The 21,716-nt window shown below is 39.3% G+C and overlaps 1 long non-coding RNA gene across 8 annotated transcripts in view; it reads right to left on the bottom strand.

Moving 5' to 3' along the window:
• Positions 401–21,716, bottom strand: part of LOC110388795 — a 43,429-nt gene continuing 22,113 nt past the window's right edge. For 6 of the 8 annotated variants that reach the window (XR_002432982.1, XR_002432984.1, XR_002432983.1 and 3 more), the window contains 6 exons: positions 10,747–10,852; positions 9,079–9,171; positions 7,784–7,825; positions 6,990–7,087; positions 5,258–5,381; positions 401–1,224 (listed from right to left, as the gene is read on the bottom strand). This is a non-coding gene — a long non-coding RNA (uncharacterized LOC110388795). The remainder of the gene's footprint in view (positions 1,225–5,257; positions 5,382–6,989; positions 7,088–7,783; positions 7,826–9,078; positions 9,172–10,746; positions 10,853–21,716) is intronic. The other 2 variants (XR_002432989.1, XR_002432993.1) reach the window with 2 other exon arrangements.

The following is a 21,716-nucleotide window of genomic DNA, read 5'->3' as shown; positions in this document are numbered from 1 at the left end:
TCTAAATGTTTGTGGAACGCTAACAAACACCTAAAATGAGCAGATCCCATAACTGAGGCCGCAGATGCTGCTCTGTTAGGAGTTACCAGATCGGACGGAGCACAGCAACACTTCAAGCTTTGACCCAGAGTGCCACACACCAGTTACTGGTCTCAGTGTCACATTGACCTTTGCGTTATATTAGATGATATGAAACAAAAATTGCAATTTTTTTCTTCACTAGCTTACTTCTTTCAATATGCTTTTACACACAGTACTATTAAGTCCCACAGAAGCAATATACAGGTTCTGTAGAGGCTAAAATAGGTTCTTGTTTAGGAGGCTGGCAACACATGTTATAAAATACAGTAAGCTAAAGCTGTTCAGCCTCATACGATGTAAGCCATCTCCCAGTTAAGCATTTGAACATGTAGCAGGGCAACTTTATTGTTCAATAAATATATACCAGGGCTTCTTCTAAGTGTTTTCCAGACTTCTTACCCTTTTCCTCTGATAATTCTTCCAGACAAGAAAACTCAGATCTCTCCTCACAGTCTTCCTAAGCAAGTGGGCCATCCGTGGTTGAGGAACAGGCTCCACAGACAGCACACACTTTTACATGTCTTCTGATGGAACATTTTAATTATTTTTCACCTTATCTCTCAGAAGTGAGTGAGCCCACTCACTTCTGCTCTGGAACCTGTGCCTGAGCCACGTGCTGCTGCTTGGTTATGATTACTGCATCCCGACTTCTTTCCTTCTGTAGCTGATGCTTCTTTTAAGGCATTGCTGGTGAGAAGGCAAACAAGTTCCAAATCTTCTATTGCAATATCAACTGTCTGTCAAGGAGGGGTGGTGCTTTATGGAAGTCAAAGATCCTTCCGAACAATTACCCTAATTCAAAAACTCATTTGCAAACAAATGCTGATGGACATATGAAGATAGCAGTCTTGATATCTGATATCATGTGAAAATACATTGACAGTAAGGAACACTCATGTTTTTGTCTCCAAGAACGTTGTTTTCTTTTTTGGCTAGTTTCTGTCTTGAAGTTTAAAACTTGTCTTTACACAGAATATGGTGCAAAGTAAAAACTGTAAAAAGCATAAACATTTACTTGGCCTACTGTGCAATCGCTGCTAACTTCTTTAAGGTTTCTTAAAGTTTTAACTTCTTAGGTTTTAAAGGTTTAACTTCTTTAATCGCTTCTGAACTTCTTTAAGGTTTCTTCTGTGCAAACACAACCTGCGGGGAAGGAATTAGAAGCATTTATTCTCAGCTGTTGTCTAGAACCAACAGTTTTTAAAAAAGGTGAGCAGTGAGGGGATTCTGATGACACGACATATTCCAGTAAAGGTTTTTATATCCTAAGGCCTGTGTATGTTTCCATATTCCAGTGGGCTTCTTCTGCTGCCCTTGACTATAGAAATACAAAGAATTTACTCATCAGTTGCAGACTCTAGCTTTTTTTTTTTAAAGAAAGATGTAGTACACGTTTCTTCTCTTGCTCATGCTGTGCCACATCTCTTCCAATCCTTTATAAATATGCCTTCTTCTGCAAACTCTTTAAAAATCAAAATCTGTTCTAAGTTACAATCCATATAACAGGTGCAGCCACTGAGATCACTTGGATAACACGAGCCACCTCAGACTTCATGCAAAGAGGCCTTCACGTTCTAACATCACAACACAGTCACTCTGGAAAAAAAAGTAAGTAGCTGCACAGGAAGTTTCAAAATCCTTATTTAGTAATTTTGATGTTTTGCAAACTAGGGTATACTTTAGGAAAAGTCACATGGATTGGATGCTATATTTCAAGGAAAGAATAAGACCATGTTTTCTATTATATGTCAATTTTCAAGTACTTTGTTTCTTCACAGTATCCCTTGTAGCTAGTTACTCGACAACTAGTAGAAATATTTGCAAAGGAGCCTATTGGTTCAACTGCTTTTCTACGCAAGGCAGGCTGAACTTGGATGGAAACATCAGCTATATATTTCTTTACTGTTTTTCAAAACATCCTTTTGTTTTCCACTTTCTTTAGAGTTCAGAGAGAAAATCAAGACAAAGGCTTCTCCAAAGACAGAACCGTTCTTCAAAACAGTGTGTTTCTAAGTAATAACAGAAAAGTTCCTATTAAATGAAGGTGAAAGCAGATCTTTTATTTACTTAAAGATACGCTCCCACTTCAAAACATCATCCCGGCAGACCATACCTTAAGACTTCTAGCAAAGCCAAGCAATGATAGAGAATCCCAAGGAAAGGAATAGAGACCACAGAGACCATCTGGTTGGCAGCAATCAAGAGACAGATGCAGGGTGGGTATCTGCTTCCTTCCCAGCTCTCCAAACGACTTTGTGAAACACACTGATGAGACTCTTCCTAACAGAATTTTCAAGGAAGTCAAACTATGTAACAGGCCAGGCCTGAGAAAACTGCCCGTCTGAGCTCTGTGGTTGCTGACAGGTGAGAAAAGGAACTTGCATCAACTCCATGAGAGAAAGGAACACCGTGGATAGGGCAGCACACTTCTCATGAGGTAAGGTTACTGTGCTATGTCACCAGCTTCTTCAATAGTTTTTGCGTTCTGTGAGCAACACTCCCCACCTACAGTGTTTTTGGCTGGAAGGCAAACGATTTCATTGCTTTGACAATAAAGAGATTCAGTGTCATCAATGGAACTCCAAATTTTGTCTCTCTGTCCTTCCCACCGAACAAAGAGATCCTCATTTCTTCACATCAAAATTAAGAGTATATTATATTTACAACGGCATGACAACAATTATTGTGTTAGTCAAATCCAAAGCCACAACTAGGCTGTTTTTAATGAGATCTGAAAGCCTTTCTTGACAAAAATGCTACATTATCAGCTCAAAATGAGAACAAAACCTCTGCATAGACAGGGCACTAAGCCACATGTACTTACGATAGAGCTGCTGGGGATTTAGACTGTCATTTTAGGGCACTTCCAGTCATACAGGAGAGTAGGTTGTTAACAATATGCTCAGAAAAAAGTACTACCCGTACTTGCCCTCTTCCTGAGGCAGCAGTGCCAGCTCCTATGCAGCCCGTATGAACACAATTCTCAGCTACCTATTAAATGCAGACTTAAAACCAGAATATTTTTTTCTCCAGTGTCTTATTTGAAATTGTCATGGTTTTATGATTTTCGGTTATTGGTACTCCACATCATAACATCATGTAATGAATGTACCTCGATCTCAGAAGAGAAGGACTACTACATTCCCCACAGTACTTTGCTCCTCTGTTACCATTTTCCAGCCGGAGGGAAAAGATAAAAGCTCGCAGTATAAAAACTTGCAGATCACGAGACCTTGGCCCTTTTTCCGCCCATCTCTCGTCTTGGCAGCACCTCGCTCTCCAGCCGTCTTATCGTCGGTAGTAGAGTAAGGCCTACCTTGATTTTGGGACATTCTCTCTCTCTGTATTGGATTTATCAGCTTAAATTGTAATTATATTGTATTATAGTGTGTTGTTTTGCATTCCGATATCTTATTTAGTAAATTAGTTTGTTTCTGCTCAGATTGTTGCCACTGTTCTTTGCTCTCAGGGCCATCTCCTTACCCTTTTCCCCTTTTCCCTTTTCCCGGGGCGTGGGCCCGTGGATCCCCCGTCCCCTTCATCACGGAACCGGGCCGAACGCCCGTAAACCGTTGACAGAAATCTTCAAGAGAAACTTTAAATTTTCCCTTAGCATTACTTCTGGAAGAGATTTCCATTCAAAGAAATGAGACAGAGCATGTCTGTAAGTAGTAGTAATGCACGGAATGTGCTTCGCTTTACCTTTCTGGCTGGATTTGTTCAGATTGCATAAAGTAATCTGCATGTGTTGCTGGCTCTATTTTATTAGTGAGTATTATCTAGAGAACAGGGTTTCAGAAGGCCATGTGTCCTTTCAACGTGGATGAGTGGCTGGCTATTCTAGACGTGTGAGTAAGCGGTAACTGAGGAGAAGTAGCAGCCAAACAAGGTAACCTCGGAAGACTAAAGGAAAATGGTCTGGGAGAAGCAGCCAGGGAGCAGGCATGGGACTGGTGCTGCTGCAGTGATTTCCTTAGGAGGCTTCATTTGTGAAACAGCTGATTTTTGTTGACATGTGAGCCCTGCAGACAATTTCACCATTTCTATAGCCGATCTTAAATCAGTGTCAGTACTTACACAGTGTTCTCATCCATAGAATGGATAACATTTAAGCTGTGTAAGCTTTTTGAGGAACTAACAAAGTATTCAAGAAAATATATTTCATAGCACAGGTCTATGCCCACACGTTTCAGCTCACAAAGTGGGCAAAATGGATGAAGATGCATTAGTTACAGACTTCTCTTCTGATGATCATTATGCCACAGTGAAAAGATGTACAGATAGCAATCATTTCACAGTGACAGTAACAGAAATTAGGAGTCCTTTAGCATCTTATTCCTTATGTATAAACATGCAACTTCTTTAAGTGCTTCTATGAAGCTTTCAATGCAGTTTCAGATAGATGGGGAACAGTGTTCAGCTCCTGCAGCAAAAGGAGTTCAAGAAATGTTCTTTCAGGACTGCATTATTTCTGAAATTGCTGACTTGTTAAGATGTTTGCTTTTCTGAGAGCACAACATGCAGTGCAACATCCACTTCTCTCTTTGACTTTCTGGAACCATTATATCGAATATTCAATTCCTTTCCAAAATCTCCAGGCCATTTATGTAATTGCACACACGGTGCAGGAAAAGGTAAAAGTTATCAGCTGCAGTGTTTGCTTCTGTTGAACCTAAGATGCTGCTGTCCACCATTACAGACAGTCTCCTCTAAAGGTATTAGTACTCAGTCTCCCTCAGTCCTGCCTGCAGGCACAGAAGCCTCTGATGCTGCCACTGCCACTACACTTCTACACCAGAACAGGCAGAATTCAACCAGGCCTAAAGTGATGAAAAATACTGAAGACCTCTTTCTTTCCTGTTTCATTCAGTCCAGAACACTCAAACAGATATGTACTGTTGCATCTGGGAATCCTTTAGATAGCCCTCGATGCTATATGTTAAATTGGAAAGATTCCTTGAACCAGGTATAGTACTGAGACAGAGGTACTATTATCTCTTGTGTATGTTTTCTGAAAATGGACAACAAGCAAATGTAACTCTGACCTGTTCTCTGGTCCTTTATACAGGACTCTATCCATTACCTACAACACAGGCTAAACCATCTATTTCTGACCATGTAGCATGCACCTTAACACCAGTACGGTCCCTGATACCAAAAGTCCCAGCAGTATTACCTGGACATGGCAGGAAAATGATGTGAATTTATGGGATGCTGATACCCAGAGAAACAGGAGATGCAGCACGTACAGGATCCACAGCGATGTATATACACACACTGCATACAAGCAGTTACAGGAACTGCGAGGGGAAACTGATATTAGCTTACAACTTTAAAAAAAGGAATATGCATAGTTTGACAGAAGGACAGTCTTGCCCTTTGGCTCAATACAGCCAAATATATATGACTGTCACTGAGAAGTATCCATCTCTTCCTTAACAACACAGTGCTAGAAAACGCACTGTTTCTCATTTGTACAGAGAACTTTCCACATCTTCAGCAACTTGCTACCTTCCTAACGAGGTATGGTGCTCAAGAGAGATTACAAGTACTACAAAATATCAAAAGCAGTCCTTACAGACAGAAAACCCTGGTGTTTGGTTACTGTTTTACTGGCACTCTAGGATTCAGAGTGATCAAACACCTATGGCATGCTCTATTATATAATGTATTACAGCTCTGCAGCACTACTCATTTTAGCATTTACTGAGTGAATATAAGCACACAGTCATGGATTACTAAAATCTGTCCTGGACAAACACTCACCGAGTAGCACCTTTCTCTAGATACAACTACTAGGACTATTAGAACAGTAATCCGTAGGCTCCGCTTTGGGAATAACGCTTCCTAAACTTTTTTCTTCCCTGAACTCATCTCAAGTCGCAACTGTCTTGATAGAGAAAGGGGTATTTAAATGTGACAAAACTTACAGAATGAAAACAATACCACACATATTCTCCTACTTAGATGATAGGTTTTTTGGAACAAAGTCTTTAAGGAGATCCCCACCAATCTGGGCAGCCATATGCATTGTAGAGACTGTGCTGCACGCAGCCTAAGTACCTCTCCAAGCTCCACACAGCACCAGGGCTTAGCAGGGGGACAACTTCTACCCCAAATCATCTTGTGCTACCAAAACCTTAGCATTCAATTTTTGGTGAACGTAAAATTGTAGCATCTCTTTAGATTACTCCTTTCCTAGACCTTTCTATTCCTAGTCATCTTTACTTCCTTTTCAGGTAAAAGACTTTTAAGTCTTTTACTTTTTTTTTTTCATTATTTACCATGTTTCCATGAGTTTTAGTTTTCTTGAAACAAATTAAATCCCTTACTAAACACACCTCAAATTTCACTGAGGGAATGCTGCCACAAACATAAGGCATACTCTTCTAGAAGTCAAAAAGCAAGACAGTTCCAAGAGAAGGTCAACACAGTGACCTCAAATTTGTGAGGTCAAAAAAAAAAGATGCAACACAGACAAACTTGAATTAAACTGATCTATGGCACTGTTTAAACAGTCTCTGGTTCAACAACATGCAAATCTTATGGCTTCCACAAGGCATAAGTGTGGATCTGGGAGTGTGGATTCTCCCAGATGCTGATATGCATAGAAGACATCAGATAGGTCAAGATGCTTTGACCACAGGTATTAGACTAGACTCCTTTAAGGTAAATTTAACTCAACATTTTACTGAAGTATGAATAAAAATCAAAATGAAGAACAGTAGTAAAACTTTCAAGAACCTCTTTGAAGCTGAGGATTTTAATTGTTTGAAGTCTTATATGGCATAATGGTGATTGCTTTTACAACAAAATTCTTGATGCTGTCTTATTTCTTCTATTACAGAATAACATTTAGATCATGTAACTGTTCTGGGGTTTCCAAATATAAGCAAGTGACTACTCACAGAACTAAATGTGCATAAGGGATGCATAAATTCACATCCATTCATTTATTTCCAGTAGCCCAGGAAGTCTGTTCCTCACAAGAGGCCTGCATCCGATCCTACAGAATTTTGGCAAGAAAAAATACATATTATCATGTTATCCATAGTACTAAATTTTTTGAACTATTATCCCCTTTTAAGATGATTTTACTTCTCCTTATCTCCTTAAAATCCTCAGCACAAATACTTTTGCAGCCTCTTCCGCACACTCTCTTTCTGAACCAACAGACCTTCTGAAGTTTACGAAGCATTTCAATTTTTAATAAAATGATCCATCTTCTTCTGTTCAATAATTATACACCCAGATGTGCTTTAGCCATTAAATAGATGTTTATTTTACTTGACCTTGAAAAATCAGATTTCTGGCCATACCAACATAGGAGTAACTAGTGAAGTAATTACTTCTGTGTATGTGACTAGTAAAATACAATTTTACCTCTCTTCTTTTTAATAGAAAAAATTGAAGAAGGAATAGAAAAGAGACACAAAAAATAATCCAGGGATGTGGAAAAAAATATAATGAAAACCATACAGATCTTTAGCTTTAAGAAAAAAGAGTTTGAGAAGTAATCTGATTACAGAGTAAAAGCACCTTCCCGGGGAGAAAATAGTGAGTACTAAAGAGCAATTTAATATATCAGAGAAAGGCATAACAAGAATCAATGACTGGAAGCTGAAGGCAAACAAATGCAAATGGAAATAAGGTAGAAAATGTTTAGCAGCAGGCATGATTACCACTTGTATTATCCCAGTACCTGGTAGCCAAGTCATGGATCAGGGTTCCCTCACACTGGGTGCTTAAAAAAAGAAAGAAAAAAGAAAGAAAAAACAAATCTAGAAAATGAAAACAACCCCTGCCAAAAGGTTACAATCAGCACATGAGATGAAATAACATAATAAAATCAATCATGATACTATCCAATAAGACAGGCAACGTTTTCAGGGCATGGTTTCAAGATACAAAGTGCTGGGCTGAGATACCAGCTTAAGGTGTCCTGCCTTGCCAACTGATTCTTCCCACAACTTCTCTACAGCAGAGAGAAAAACTGTTTCATTAAAAAGAGCAGCGTTTCCATTTTTTTCTTTACAACAAAATGCCAGTGGAACTGAGGTAATTTTGCAAGTGTTCTGATTTTAATGAATTTCAATGAATGCCTTGACCAAAATTTTCCTACCTATGTATCTTAGTATCAACTACAGTGCTGTTTACAGGACATTTGAATTTGCTGCTTTGCTTGTGGGTAAAAGCTGCATAACCCAGAGAAAAATATGCAAAAATAAGCATGAGGTTGTTTCATCTTTCTCACAGAAAATCACTAGCCCGGTCATCAAATCTGTATAGATAAGGCAAAATATCAACTAAAATTAAAACCTAAATCATGGCCCAGAAAACTTCTCTGGGGCAAAGCAAACAAACCAATCAACCCAAATAGACATTATACTGACAATTCCCCTTCCCTCCCCCCAAAACCAAACCAAAACAACAACAACAAAAAAACACACACACAGAGAAAATCAACCTTATCATCCTTATCAATTGTAGCCTAAAAGATAAAGAGATTAACTTCTGTTTCCTGACACCACTTCACTGCCAGCAGGGCCTACATGCCACCTGTGGTAGTTTACAAACACAGGAGGCTACTGCTGTTTGACTGGGAAGATTAAAGGGGAAAGCTGAGGGTAATACTTTTTCAACACTTTCAATACGTTTTCTATTATAAAAGTCTTTTTTCCACATGTTTTTGAGATCAAGAATCACATGGATTGCCCTGAAACTCATCAGGGAGAAAAATGGGAGACCTGAGCAGTGCCTTCTCTTATTTTCTGTCAAAAAACACATAGCAGAAAACAGCTTTGATTTCCACTTTCTTTTTCTAAATTGATGCTATTAGCAGATTACAGCAACACACCAAACACCCCCAACATATATCGCACCACAAAGCCCCTGAAGAGCTCATTTATTGGGCTGGGAACACTGGAGAGCAAACAAAAGCAAAGGTAAGCTCTCCACAGACAGTCCCTAAGACTCAAGGACAAACGGGTTTACTACCTGTAACTTTCTTCCCTTCCTCTCTAGCAGACCAGCCTCCTCCTCCTGGTTGATGCTCTGTATTTCACCGAGCTGAATATTCACGTTCAAATGCTAGACAGAGAAACAGTTACAACTATAAATAAAAGCATTCATTTTTTTCTCCTTCCTTTTTAAAAATATTCTAACGCAGCTTATTATAGCTGTAATTTGAAATAGTATTTCATTGCAAAGTTCAAACACTTAATAGCTTTAATATTTGGCCTCATCCGTTCTGTTCAAGTTTTCCACAGGACCGCGGCTGCCCTGTGTGTGCAGGACACACGCTGCTCAGGAAATGAATCAGGGCTGTGCATCAAATTAGATTATTTATAGGTTCCTATATGTGTTTGCTCTACAAGTTGTGCAGAGAAGAAGACAGACAACTGCAGGAAGAGAGCAGCGGGCGTGTGGTTAAGGCAGTTGAATGCCACACAGGAACATTCAGTTCTCTCTGCCATAGGCTTCTGCAAAGAAGGAGCAAGTCAGACCAAACACCTTGGCAGGCGGCCACCAACACCGTGTTCCTCATTTTCTGGGAGTCCAAACTGAAACACCTTAGGCCTTGTATGTAGAAATAGGAAGAAATTGATTAGAACGGCAACTTTGGCTTTTGTGGGAGAAATAGAGCTGGAGGCACGAGGTTAAAAGGCAGGAGGACTCGAGCGATAACCCCAACTTTACTACTGACTGAATGGTTGTTTTCTCTTTTGTAAAGCAAGACAGAAGTGTTTTTCTGTTGTTCTGGGAATATGCAAAATGTCATTAAATACTTGGAAGTTCTCAGATATCATTTTAATATGCCTACAAGAAAAAAGGGGATATTCCTGATTCTCTATATACAGAGAAAGTCTTGGATATTTTCATCCACTAATTTTCCTACACTGATACATGTTTGCTTTAAAAAGTCTATACAATATAAACACTAACACAGGTGAAGACAGAGCATATCTATTTTTCCCCTCCAACCCTACTTGCAAAGTCCTTTGCAGTTTGTACTGGGGCTATCTAACTAGTGCCATTAGTATTTAATGGAACTGTAACAGTCATACAGAATAAGACAGGAACAGCATCCCGTGTAGTTAAAAGACGTTATCCAGTTCACAAAAATAAATAAGTCTTCACTCTCAATGCAGAGTATGACATGTAACTGCATCCACAAAAATAGAAAAGCAACAGGAGAGCTAGTAAAGGTTACTGCCTTTTCCTGCTTGTTTTATTGGTCTGCATCACAGTGTATCATCATATTGAAAGCTTTTAGTAATAATAGGCTACTAAGAAAATAGCACACTGCAAAATAAAATAAATGTATTTTGTAACCAAAGAACAAAAAACAAATCTACCAACATTTTTAAATTGCCCTGAATAGAGTCCCAGTAGTTAACTTCAGAATCTAAGGTAAAAGGTGATTTGCTCCTCCATTTTAGGTAGGAACCCACTGCATGTAAAAATGTAACACTAATCACTTCAATTAGCAGTTTTTGATATATGACACAACAGAAATGTTTTAACCGTCTGACAATATCCAGAGAACACTGTATACAAATGGTACTAAAGTAGATGTGCCTAAGTCTCAAAGACAATACCAATTTATAGGACAATTATCATGAATTAGAAGTAAGCAGACATGGAAATAAAATAAAAATTTACATTCAGGCCTAAAGTCAGTTCTTCAGAACAGAAACTTCCAGTCACTCATGTTGTGTTAACTCCCCGTGGCCCCACGGCTATCAAGGTCCTGTGGCAGAAGTAGGGCCTAAATACGCAAAGAGAAAAAGGATGAATCAGGTGTCACAGCCCACAGCTCTACTCAAAGAGACACCAAACTAGTCCCAGGAAACTAATATAGAATTTACATTTTTGCCACAATACGCTGCATTCAGCTACAGAACGTACACCAGGAAGTTTATATAGCATTACCTGATGGCAGTAAATTCCCCTTGAGGCAAATGTGAGTACCTGCAGTGCATGTGCTCACCTCCTGTGTGCTGCTGATATTTTTATTTATATATAATTTATTTTATTATTTTAAATAAATGACAGTGCCATACAATCAATAAAGGGGCCATTTTTATATTAATCATCAACACCTCATTTCTAAGCATGTAGATTTTTAGCCTCTTAGTAATGTGGTGGCAAAAACTAAAATGAGGTAATCTTACCGTATTTTAAAACACTGTAAAACTGACAGAAAGTAATATTAGTGCTATAAAAACACTCTCTTTTGTGCCCATCTGAAGGCTGTGAGAAGTTCTAGCTTGGCAGTGAGTTAGATGAAGTCACTTCTTGTGCTCCCTAACATACTAATAATAGCCCACGGTAGCATACACCTACTATTATATGCAACTGCCAATGAGAAAAGGTACTATCTCAGAAAAAATATCTACTTTGTAATGTTTTCTCACACTGAAACGTATAATAACAATGAGTAACAGCAGCAGCAGTGAAGACACCATAGAAGTATCAGTTTTAGAATGGAAAAGCAGCACAGAACCATGGTCTGTACTCCGGAATACCACGTTGTCCTAAATTCAGCAACAGCGCTCATCATACAGGGAAAAGGGAGGGGGTTTGTCCATCCTCTCTACCTGTGACCTTCCCATATGTATCTGTCAGCTCAAGAAGGTGTAATGGTCTTCAGTCTGATCTGCAAATTCATCAAGCCCGTCAATATAATCGCACCTTCATTGTTACCAACTCTATCTGATAACCAGACTGGCATTAAGGTTGTCCAGGAGTATAAGACTACTCTTTCCTCTAGTATAACAGAGGTATGCCTTCAGAGATCAGCACGTAACCAAGCAAATTCAACACAAACATACCTTCTGTCCAAATAAAACATTCAGGAGAATCAGCTACTTCTTGTTACTTCTACATCTCCTAATAAGTTTAAGACAGAGTGAGATCCTTTCTATGAAATGAATTACTAAGTAAAAAAATGTATTCCAAGATACATGAGGGTATAGACATCTGAAATTAATTGAAAGGGATGCTGATTTGTCTATATCACTGATAGAGAGATAAGGACTTATTATTTCTATTAGGAAAAAATCTAAACAAAAATACATTCACTAAGCACGTTGACATTACGACACCCATTCTGCAGACATCCAACACTGACATTACTTGGACTGCTTATGTATGAGGAAACTGATACACACGGAAGAGATGTCATTTCTGGAATCTGTGGGAAAGGCAATGTTTTTGTACTCTTTGTGTTAGCTGAGGATGGATATAAAAAAAGCTTTATTTCCATTTTAATGTTGAATTGATACTTGTATGCCACATACCTGTCACAAGTCTGTGTGTTATAAAGAACCTATAATTCCACATTTAGAATAGTGTCAGATTATGGTTGTTTTATCTCAGGACAGTTATCTATCTGGCTGTCCCTCAATAAGAACACGGGGGTAAGGGGACATGGGGTTCAGCAGAAGGAAGCCTAACCTCCAGTCCTGTTTCTCCCCACACAGCTTCAGCATCCCACAGCTGGCACCCAGGCAGCATGCACTGACCCTGCTGTTTGCCAGCTGATTTCTGGAAGAGCAAGAAGTGCACTTGCTAAGGAATTTGCATGTGACAGCCTCACCTGCCCATCACTGCTCCCTCTCTCAGTAACCCGAAATTATTGAAGGGCTATTAATATCAAATTCCTTTGCAAAGGGTCACATTTCCGAGTAAAGCAATTTTTCTATTAAACTTCCTAGAGCACACTACGTATTTCAACACTTCAATCTGGACACCTGACAACTAGACATTTAAGACACTATTTCTTCTTGCTCTTGCAAAAATGCATTATCAGTTTATATTTCCACAGCTAGCGATCTGAAATGCATCTATTCTAGAATGAAAAACAACAAAAAAAGTCATCTCTATTTTGAGACAAGACTAGAAACAATTCTAATTCACATCCACATGCTACCATACCCATAAGACTATACGCCAGCTGAAAATTAGCCAAGTGCAGATGTTAATTCCTCTGCCCTCTCTCTGCTGTACCATTTATCTGTGAGTTTAGGACATGTTGAAGGGGAAGGAAAAGGATCACTGCAATAGGTACAGGATCTGGCTACAAAGGCCTGAAGCAAACTGACAGCTTTCTTCTGCTACGGAGAATTCTTACATGACAAGGCAGGACCAGAATAAGGAACCAAACCAATGAATTCCTGAAGCCTTACTGAACTACTGCTGAAGTACTACAGAGTAGAGTTATTAGAAGACTTGACTTAATAATTCAAATGTAAACAAATTTCTGTATATAGTGTCCACTATTACAATCAGCCAAATTAAAAAGATCAGTGCCTCCACAGCAAATGCATGATACACCTTCTTAAGCTGTTCATCCCACTGTGACATTTCAAATAAACCACACAACCCAAGCCCCATTCTACCTGGCAGGTGGACTATATTCTGAGCCACGTTATTTGAGAAGCAATGAGATGAGTGAAGGACTCCAATCAATTAAAAATACAATTATATCAGATGATAGTGCTTTAAGGTTTTTGTACAAATGGCTTAATTGCTAGTGACATATATGCAGCTGCAGAGCTACTACATCACCCTGCCTATTGCTCAGACATACAATGCTAGCATCATCTCAGGCCCAACATTTACTCCACATCCCAAGATTCATATTCATAATTTGCAGATACTTTCAGTGTAACAATTACGGGACAATATTCTTAATTCTCCTAATCATCTAATGTATTCAATCAGATTATCATCATCACCACCACGTCTTGTCTTGGCAGCATCTCTCTATGCTTTTGAGAAATGCAGCCTGATCTCACTGGTGTTCACACAGAATACTGCTACAAAGTCCCTTTTCCATGTCAATCACATGTTGAACATGTCAGTGCCTCCACAGCTCTCCTCAGCTTCTCTGTTATTTGTCTTCATTTTCAAGGCCCTTCCATGCTTATCACTACTGCACCTATTGTTCCTTAATCATCATCAGGAAGTCTGCTGTGGTAAGTCTGTATTTGAAGCTAGGCCAATTTTTACAAAACATAAAGCTGAAAAGATCATTAGCTTACACTGTTTAAACTACTTATGCCGTGTTTGTCTAAAACACTTTCCAAAACCACCTCATTTTTACTGGGAAAAAAGAAAAAAGATTTGGAGATGGTTCTTGTATCTCTTCCCTTCACATCTCCTACCTGCCAGCCAGTACCATGAGTCTAGATTCCAGCTCCTCTATCACCCACTTAATATTTTCAAACAAACCTTTTATGACTTTTCATGTCTTACACCTTACATTTTAGGGAAACTCCCTTAAATATCTGAAAACGTACTGGATAGCTTTTCTTCACTGCATTCTCTGAAATTTACTTTACTAAGATGCCTATAAAGTACCTTCCCCCTGCCCCCAAAACAAGCAGTCACACTACTGCCAATGAGCAGTGCTTGGCAAGAAGGCATATACACCCCACCTAATTTTAAATATCTAGACAAATGTCAGATGTAGGAGACAGATCTTCCTATACAGTAAATGGAAAGACTCCTGTTGAGATCAGTTTTGATGAAGGAATGCCTCATGTGTTCCAAACTGTCCTCCAAAGAAGTCTTTTTACAGTCTCTTTAAATAAACTGGAAAAAGCCTGTGGAGATCAGTCTCTTGATTTACCTACACAAAGAGGATGCCCTCAATTTCTAATATTTCCCTTCTCATCTGTGTATATCCTGCTTTCAACTGTATTATGTTTACACTGCAAACTTTTAGGAATGTAGGTATTCTTTTCAACCCAAGTTGGTGTAGTGCCTAGCACCACAGGAACTTCCATGCCCAATTAACATTCATTTATTTCACAATAATACAAAAGCAATCTTATACTACTACACAGTATTGTATTGATTATATGATCAGGTACTGCTTATCATACAGGTAAGCATACAAGCCATGCAAAAAATGCACAGCCATGCATCAGCTTCGTGATTTTCTAAATTCCTTAATGCTATCACAAAGAGCTGGAATGTGTTCACAGCTGGCACCAGTTGACTTTCTCCCTACTCTGAATGACGGGCAAATCCCCAGTACAATTCAAAACAGTGAAAGAAAAGAGAGAATGAAATATGGGAGATGAGAAAAGATGGGAAGGTATATATGGATCCACGATGCATGCAGAATTTTTGGCAGAGGAAAGGGGGCCGCTGGAACAGAGCATAGAAACTCTTGTCATGTGAGACACAGATGTTGTAAGCAATCTTCTGAAACAATTGAAGAGAGAATGGTAAAATGTAGATCTCAAAGTTAAGAAATATAAAGAGACCCTTTGCATATGCAAAGAGTTCATGTCCCACAATGCATGCTTTTCCCTCTTAAACTTACTGAATTTTAAACATGTCCCATTGAAAATGAGATTTCAGTTACCTAAAGAAGGTCCTAAAGACCAAAATAAGGAAGCAAAACCCCTAGATACATCTTATGTGCTCTCAGTGTCCAAAAAACATGTTTATTACTGGGAAAAAATAAAAACATGATGAAGAACTAACACACTTCAGTAAGTTATTAGAGCGAAATAGGAGTCTTCCAGACAAATCTGGAAATCTAACCCTAGTACAAACAATAAGCAAAAGTCATACCAAGCATCACAAAGCAAAATAACTTGAATGGAACAACTAATACTGCTGATGATCTAGTTCTTGCTCTGGATCTATTCATCCAGATAACAGAAAAGTTATTCAAAGCCTAAAGTAAGAGAAGTATTCTTCCTAAGCAAGGAAGCAAGCAAGCAAAAGCACCCCTCAGACACAGACAGTAACAGATGAGAAAAAACAAAGTAAAATACTGGATTATATGATCATTTTCATTATAATCATTTTTTTATTAATGGCAAAGAGTTAACTGCAAAGTGTCTCAAAATAATGGTTTTGTTCTTCTGTTACGGCATCAATCATCTAGAAAGCAGCATGCATGAGTAGTACGGTAATTAAGTTGCAGTTATTTAGGCTATTCAGAGTCAAGGAAAACAATCTAACTAAAATGAACAAAAGGACCACAAAAATGCCAAATCAAACTGGAACAACGACAGATAACAAACACATACTAAAACAGAAAAAAAAAAGAAAGAGAAAATCTGTTTTTATCAGGCTTCAAATTAAAAGTGCAAGTGAAGGGAACTTAGTGTAATATAAGTAAACATATTAGGCTAGAGGGAGACAACAGTTACCTACAAAATCTCCACGTAAGTTAAGTCCATAGACTTAAGTCACTCAGTCTCACACTCACTTATCAGGATGCGCGCTCAAACAGTGAGGCCAGGATAACTTGCGTGCAAAACAAGGGCTGTCAGCTACTGAGGCTTCACCACATGTCAGGAGTTGTTCTTTGTTAGCAGTAACAAGCTAGATTTTTGAGCAGATCCTTTAGGATATCCTTCAGGAATCATCAACTATGACAGGATAGTTTTTGCCGCAGCATCTTGCTTACTACAAATTTTAGGCCAGGTTGCTGCTCACTGTCTGTTCTCCTTCTTTGGAATATAGGTCTGAAATGCACGTCTGCAGTCTCTCTTTCTAACAGGAAAAATAATAGTATACGAGTTACACTACAACCTTGTTGCCATCCTCCCAATGTTAGGGACACAAGGTCTTCGGCTGGCAAATGATCTGTGCTGTGGCACACAGATACTGCTGAGAACGGTGTCCTGGAAACCATGTCCTTCGTTATCAGTATATGCCATTCACTTAACCCTTTATTTTGTTTTTTTCCTTATTGCTTATGCACACATTTCCATCCACACAGCATTCACACCAACCTCAACACTTTTGCTACAAATCTCTGCATAGTTTCCTTCTCGTTAAACCAATATGATGCAGACAACTGCACAAAGGACATGCTCCATGCTTCTATTTCCTCCTTCCTTTGCTATGTGCTCCTCTGTTTTCCCTGCAACAGCAGCCATCACTAGTAAGCCTGTCCAGGGAGCAAAACCAATAGAAAAATCAACCCCTTTTTTGGTGAGATTGTTTTCTTAACAGCATAGTTCCATGAACTGGATCACTGGGATAGAAGTCAGCACTAGGTGCAAGGGAGGTAGTAAGAGCGCCTCTTTTTACTGGATGTTGTTAATTAGATCAGTTAAGTTGTAGTGTGAAAGAACACCAGATGCCTTGGCCTCAGGAAGGAACTAGGGCACCACTTCAGCCGTTCAGTGAAAATTTCTGCTCAATCAAAATAAAAATAACAAAAGAGGCTGCTTAGACAATGGAAGAGAGTGAGCAGAACAGGTGTAACAGGATTATAGAAATCAATCCTGAGACCTCACCAGAAAAAAACACATGCAGTACGTGTCTCCCTTTCTCCAAAAGGATACGTGAGAAGTGAATTCAAAGGTGAACACTGGTAAGCACTGGGAACACATGAAGACAAACTGGCAAGTTTAAGTTCAAGAGTGTTATGAGCAGACATCATCAAGTAACAAAACCTCCACAGAGGTCCCATCAGAGGCTGCTATGCTTGCTATCTTACAATAAAAGAAAAATACCAAGAAGCTTCTGAGGTGTGGAAAATTCAAAGCTGGCCAGAAGTGTTTTTCACATATGTAATTTATCCATGCTAATTACCAAGGAAATAGAGAGTTATTAATATAAATAAAATGTCCCTATCAACAACAGACTAAACAAGTTGCTACGTAAAGAAATCTGGACAAAAGGTATTTGGAGTCAACATCAACTGACGCAATGGGATATAGTTACTGAAAAATGGGAAACTGTATTATGGCTTACAACAACATGATAATTTCCATGTTAAAAAATCAATTTAAAAAAAAAGGAATAGCAAGTTTATTCCATTATTAACTTTTTATTCACAATATCAAAGTTTTGCTATAGTTTGCACTAAATGTTATTAGTAGCTCTGTGAGACTTCTTCCACGCTGTCTAGGAAGGTGAAGGAAGACTTAAAAAAAAGTGGCCAGGAGTGGAATATGCAGGGGAATATGAAGAAGAGACTTCCAGCAATGCCAAGGCAGGGATGAGACTTCATGGTTAAATAAGTGGCTGGGTCAAATAGGGCAATAATAAATGGCTGAAGCAATCCACAGTGCAATAAAGGAAAACTTAAAAAGACAATAATATAGATAGAAAAGAGAACTGGAAAGACAGCCTGGGAACTCTTTCTTGGAGAGAGAATGAAGCTGGTGCCTGGATGACAGAAACTGAGAAATGTGAACAGCTACATAGACTTTGTGTAGTGAAGCTGTGGGTTCAAGATGACCTTACTGGCCACATTGACAGGAAAGCTGACATAAAAGAAAGCCAACAGGTTGCAGAAAAGCAGTAAACAATTTGTGAATCCAAAAGGCAAAATACTTTTCATCTGTGTTCCGAAAGCAGACCATTCAACAGCAGGAAATCAGAACATAACACTTAACCCCCTTAACTCGCTCTGTTTTGCAAACCGTGCAGGCTGTGAACTTCTGAGTAAAAGAATGGTTGCCAAATTAGCAGCTTTTGCCTGTGATCATTTTAATGATACACCCCATTGACAAATAGAAGCCTTTCTAAAATAAAAGGGATATTTTGCTTTTCTATATAAAGCTTAGAAATATGTACTGAATATATATATTTCAAAATATACTCCACTGAACATTTACCTGCAAAGCTGTTCCATGCCCTTTTTCCCTTTTAAAGGGAAGGAAGACAGAAACAATACAACAAACTCAATGGAAAAGAGGTGTAAGCTAATCTCACTTGGATTTGAAGGCGTTGTTTGTTAAACACATATATTTGCTCATTCCAATATTATGAAAGCTATTTACTTGATAATAAAAGTTTTTGGATGGAATGAGGCATTTCTGAACTTCTCCTTCACGATTAATGTACAGTTTAAGGAGCCATTATTTTGAGACAGGCACTACAGAAGCCAAGTGTCAGGTTATAAATCAGCTCCCTCTCCACATTAATTCCAGTTTAATGACCGGAACTCTTTTATTCTTAACATCTTGTTTTACATATTGAACTAAGAGGATTCCATCAGGACGCACTGCAGTAGCATCAGCACAGAGCACCCATCTTGCAGTGCATGTAGCATGGAAGCATTGAGCAGGAGTTATTCTACCATCAGCCAACGCATATTTTTAAACAACATCTGGCTCTGTACGCATCAAGGGAAGATCTAACCTGCTGTGGTAACATGAGGGCATCCTATGCACAAGCACAGCTCAAACCCTCATGCAGCTCTTGGTCCAACAGGTTGATGGCTGGAACAAGCTATGTGCTCTCTTCCCCCGGCCCTCAGCACTGCAGCTGCCAGCAGACCGGTGCTGTTCTGCTAATGGCACTGCTGGCTGGCCCAAGTCAACACTGCCTCTGGCACTGATGCAAATGAGAGGAACCTGAGGCCTCCTGAACACGCCTCTGTATGCTGGGTGAGCGGCAGCGCTGCGTACAGCCACAGATGGAAGCGCTCCCAGGATAAATGGGCTTAATGGTTCAGCACAGAAAGGAGAAGGTCAGAACATTCAGCACCTGACACGAACCTGTCTGCACTTCTACACAGCCCACACAGACAGCCTCACATCTCAGCCCCTCCGTGTAACCACAGAGCTCTGCATCTTCAGCATGCAGTAGAGGAGAAAAAAGCAGCTCTGAAACAGGTGAAAAAGAGAACAGGCTCAAAGGGAAAGGCTCCATCATCTCTGCTGGCAAAGGAGGAGGGATCTCAACAAAGTAGAGATCCACAAACTGAGAGCACTACAGGCAGAGCAGCCTGCGTTCATGCTTACAGATGTGGATCCAACACAGTAGCATGCCCATTGCTGGCATTCTGCTGCCGCTTATGGTTATTGAAAGCTGAATGGGGCCTGACATGGTGACAGCAACACTGCCCTCTCCAGAACTGCTCAAGTGGCAATTTTTGATGTATTTTCATTTTGATACTCACTCCCTGCCTATGCTTCAACACTACTTGAAGATCAAACATGAGTGTTCTGTTACAGCTTTATTCCTCCTATACTCTCCAGTAAGACATCCTTAAGTGACTCAGGATGACTTGGCCTGGGGTGCTGGAATTTGAAACAAGATCAACATTGCTGCTTTTATGGTCTTCCAGTATATTTCATGGAAGTTGTGGCAGCTTTTGTTGATAGCTGCGTGTAGTTTTCATTAGTACACTACAGCCTTGCACCACAAACCAGAAGAGGGACGGAGATCAGATCTGTGTCAGCGGAACTAGAGTTAGGTAGGCACAGAAATCTCCTCCCAACAACAAATATGGACATCCACAGAAAAGCTGACATGGTGTACAGCTGTGAGAAGTGAAAATCTTATGGTAAGACCACTCTTTAGTATAAACCTACCTGTTTGCTTTGGCATATATCAAGCCTGGCTGAATAGGACTGATAAGTTAAAGGTACCTCATTCACAGTTTATTTACTCTATAATCTGTCTCAGTTTATGAAATCCAAGCTCTGTCGTACTGAGAACAAGCATTCTGGAGCTATGTATGTATTTTCAATATACAAGCAATGGCAGCTTTTAGTTAACTCTGCTGTTTAACGCCTGTAGAAACAACCAACCAACACACACACACACACACAAAAACAGCACACCATCACTACCACAAGCAGCTGAAGATTCAAAACCAAAAAAATGTATGATGTGTAATACTCTCTATGTCTGCATTTTGCAGTCAAGGTATCAGAGTGCAGGGTAAGAGACGTGTAAGGAATATAGGACAGGAACCTGAGACCAGTTTTAGAACTGCTTTGTGCAGTGTTCCAATATGAAACTTCTGTAACACTGCAATAAAACGTGACATGTCAGTAGGAAAGTCTGCTTTGTTTTTGACATTTTTGTTAAACAAGGAAAAATTAAAGTGGTAAGCAATCCACATTTCAAGGAGAGCTAAGATAACCAGAGGCCAACTGGTTCACTATAATTCCTGTTTTCATGCTATCAACTTGACAGAAACACCTCTGGATCTGTCTAAATCGTTACAAGAACAATGTGGCAATGCAAGTACTTCTATAGTCTCTTATCACACAGTTTAGAAATGAATGCACTGAAACTGTACTGCTTTACAAAAGACAAACAAGGTTTGTCAGCTGTAACTTACACTCAAGACAGATGTTGTCAATATGTTGCCAACAACTTGGTAAATTAATTGTGTGAAAAAGAGCAATCAGGGTAAAACACAACCTTTTGAAATAAACTACACTGAGCAAGTATTTGATGGTACGTATGTCCGATGTGCACGTAATTTCTCAAGGATCCAAACATATATGAGCATCCTCCTTTTATATATAATGGCATCAAGTTTCACTGTGGGCCCCAGTACTGAGGGCATGCCTTTAGGCTGCTGTGTTCATTTAGCTATGAGTCACTCTGTGTGGAAACAACATAACAGAAACATCCACAAACTAATGAATTGTGAAAGAACTATAACATGCTTCCCCTCGAGCTTCCACCTACTAGTGGAAGCGGAGTGTCACAAATGAAGTTATTATCAACTAAAATGATTTAGGTACAGAAAAATTAAGCACTAAACGCCAATCAGCTCCTTTACAAGTCAATCACCTGTAGTAACTGATTTGAAGCAATACCACTCAGTACAGACACCTTAGAAAAGATCAGCAGAAAGAGACAGGTAACATTCCAAACTTCATTTTTATAACTAC

The sequence above is a fragment of the Numida meleagris genome, chromosome 1, assembly GCF_002078875.1.
Source record: "Numida meleagris isolate 19003 breed g44 Domestic line chromosome 1, NumMel1.0, whole genome shotgun sequence".
Lineage (NCBI taxonomy): Eukaryota > Metazoa > Chordata > Aves > Galliformes > Numididae > Numida > Numida meleagris.
Note: the sequence above shows the minus strand (reverse complement) of the source record. Positions and strands in the feature narration are given on the sequence as shown.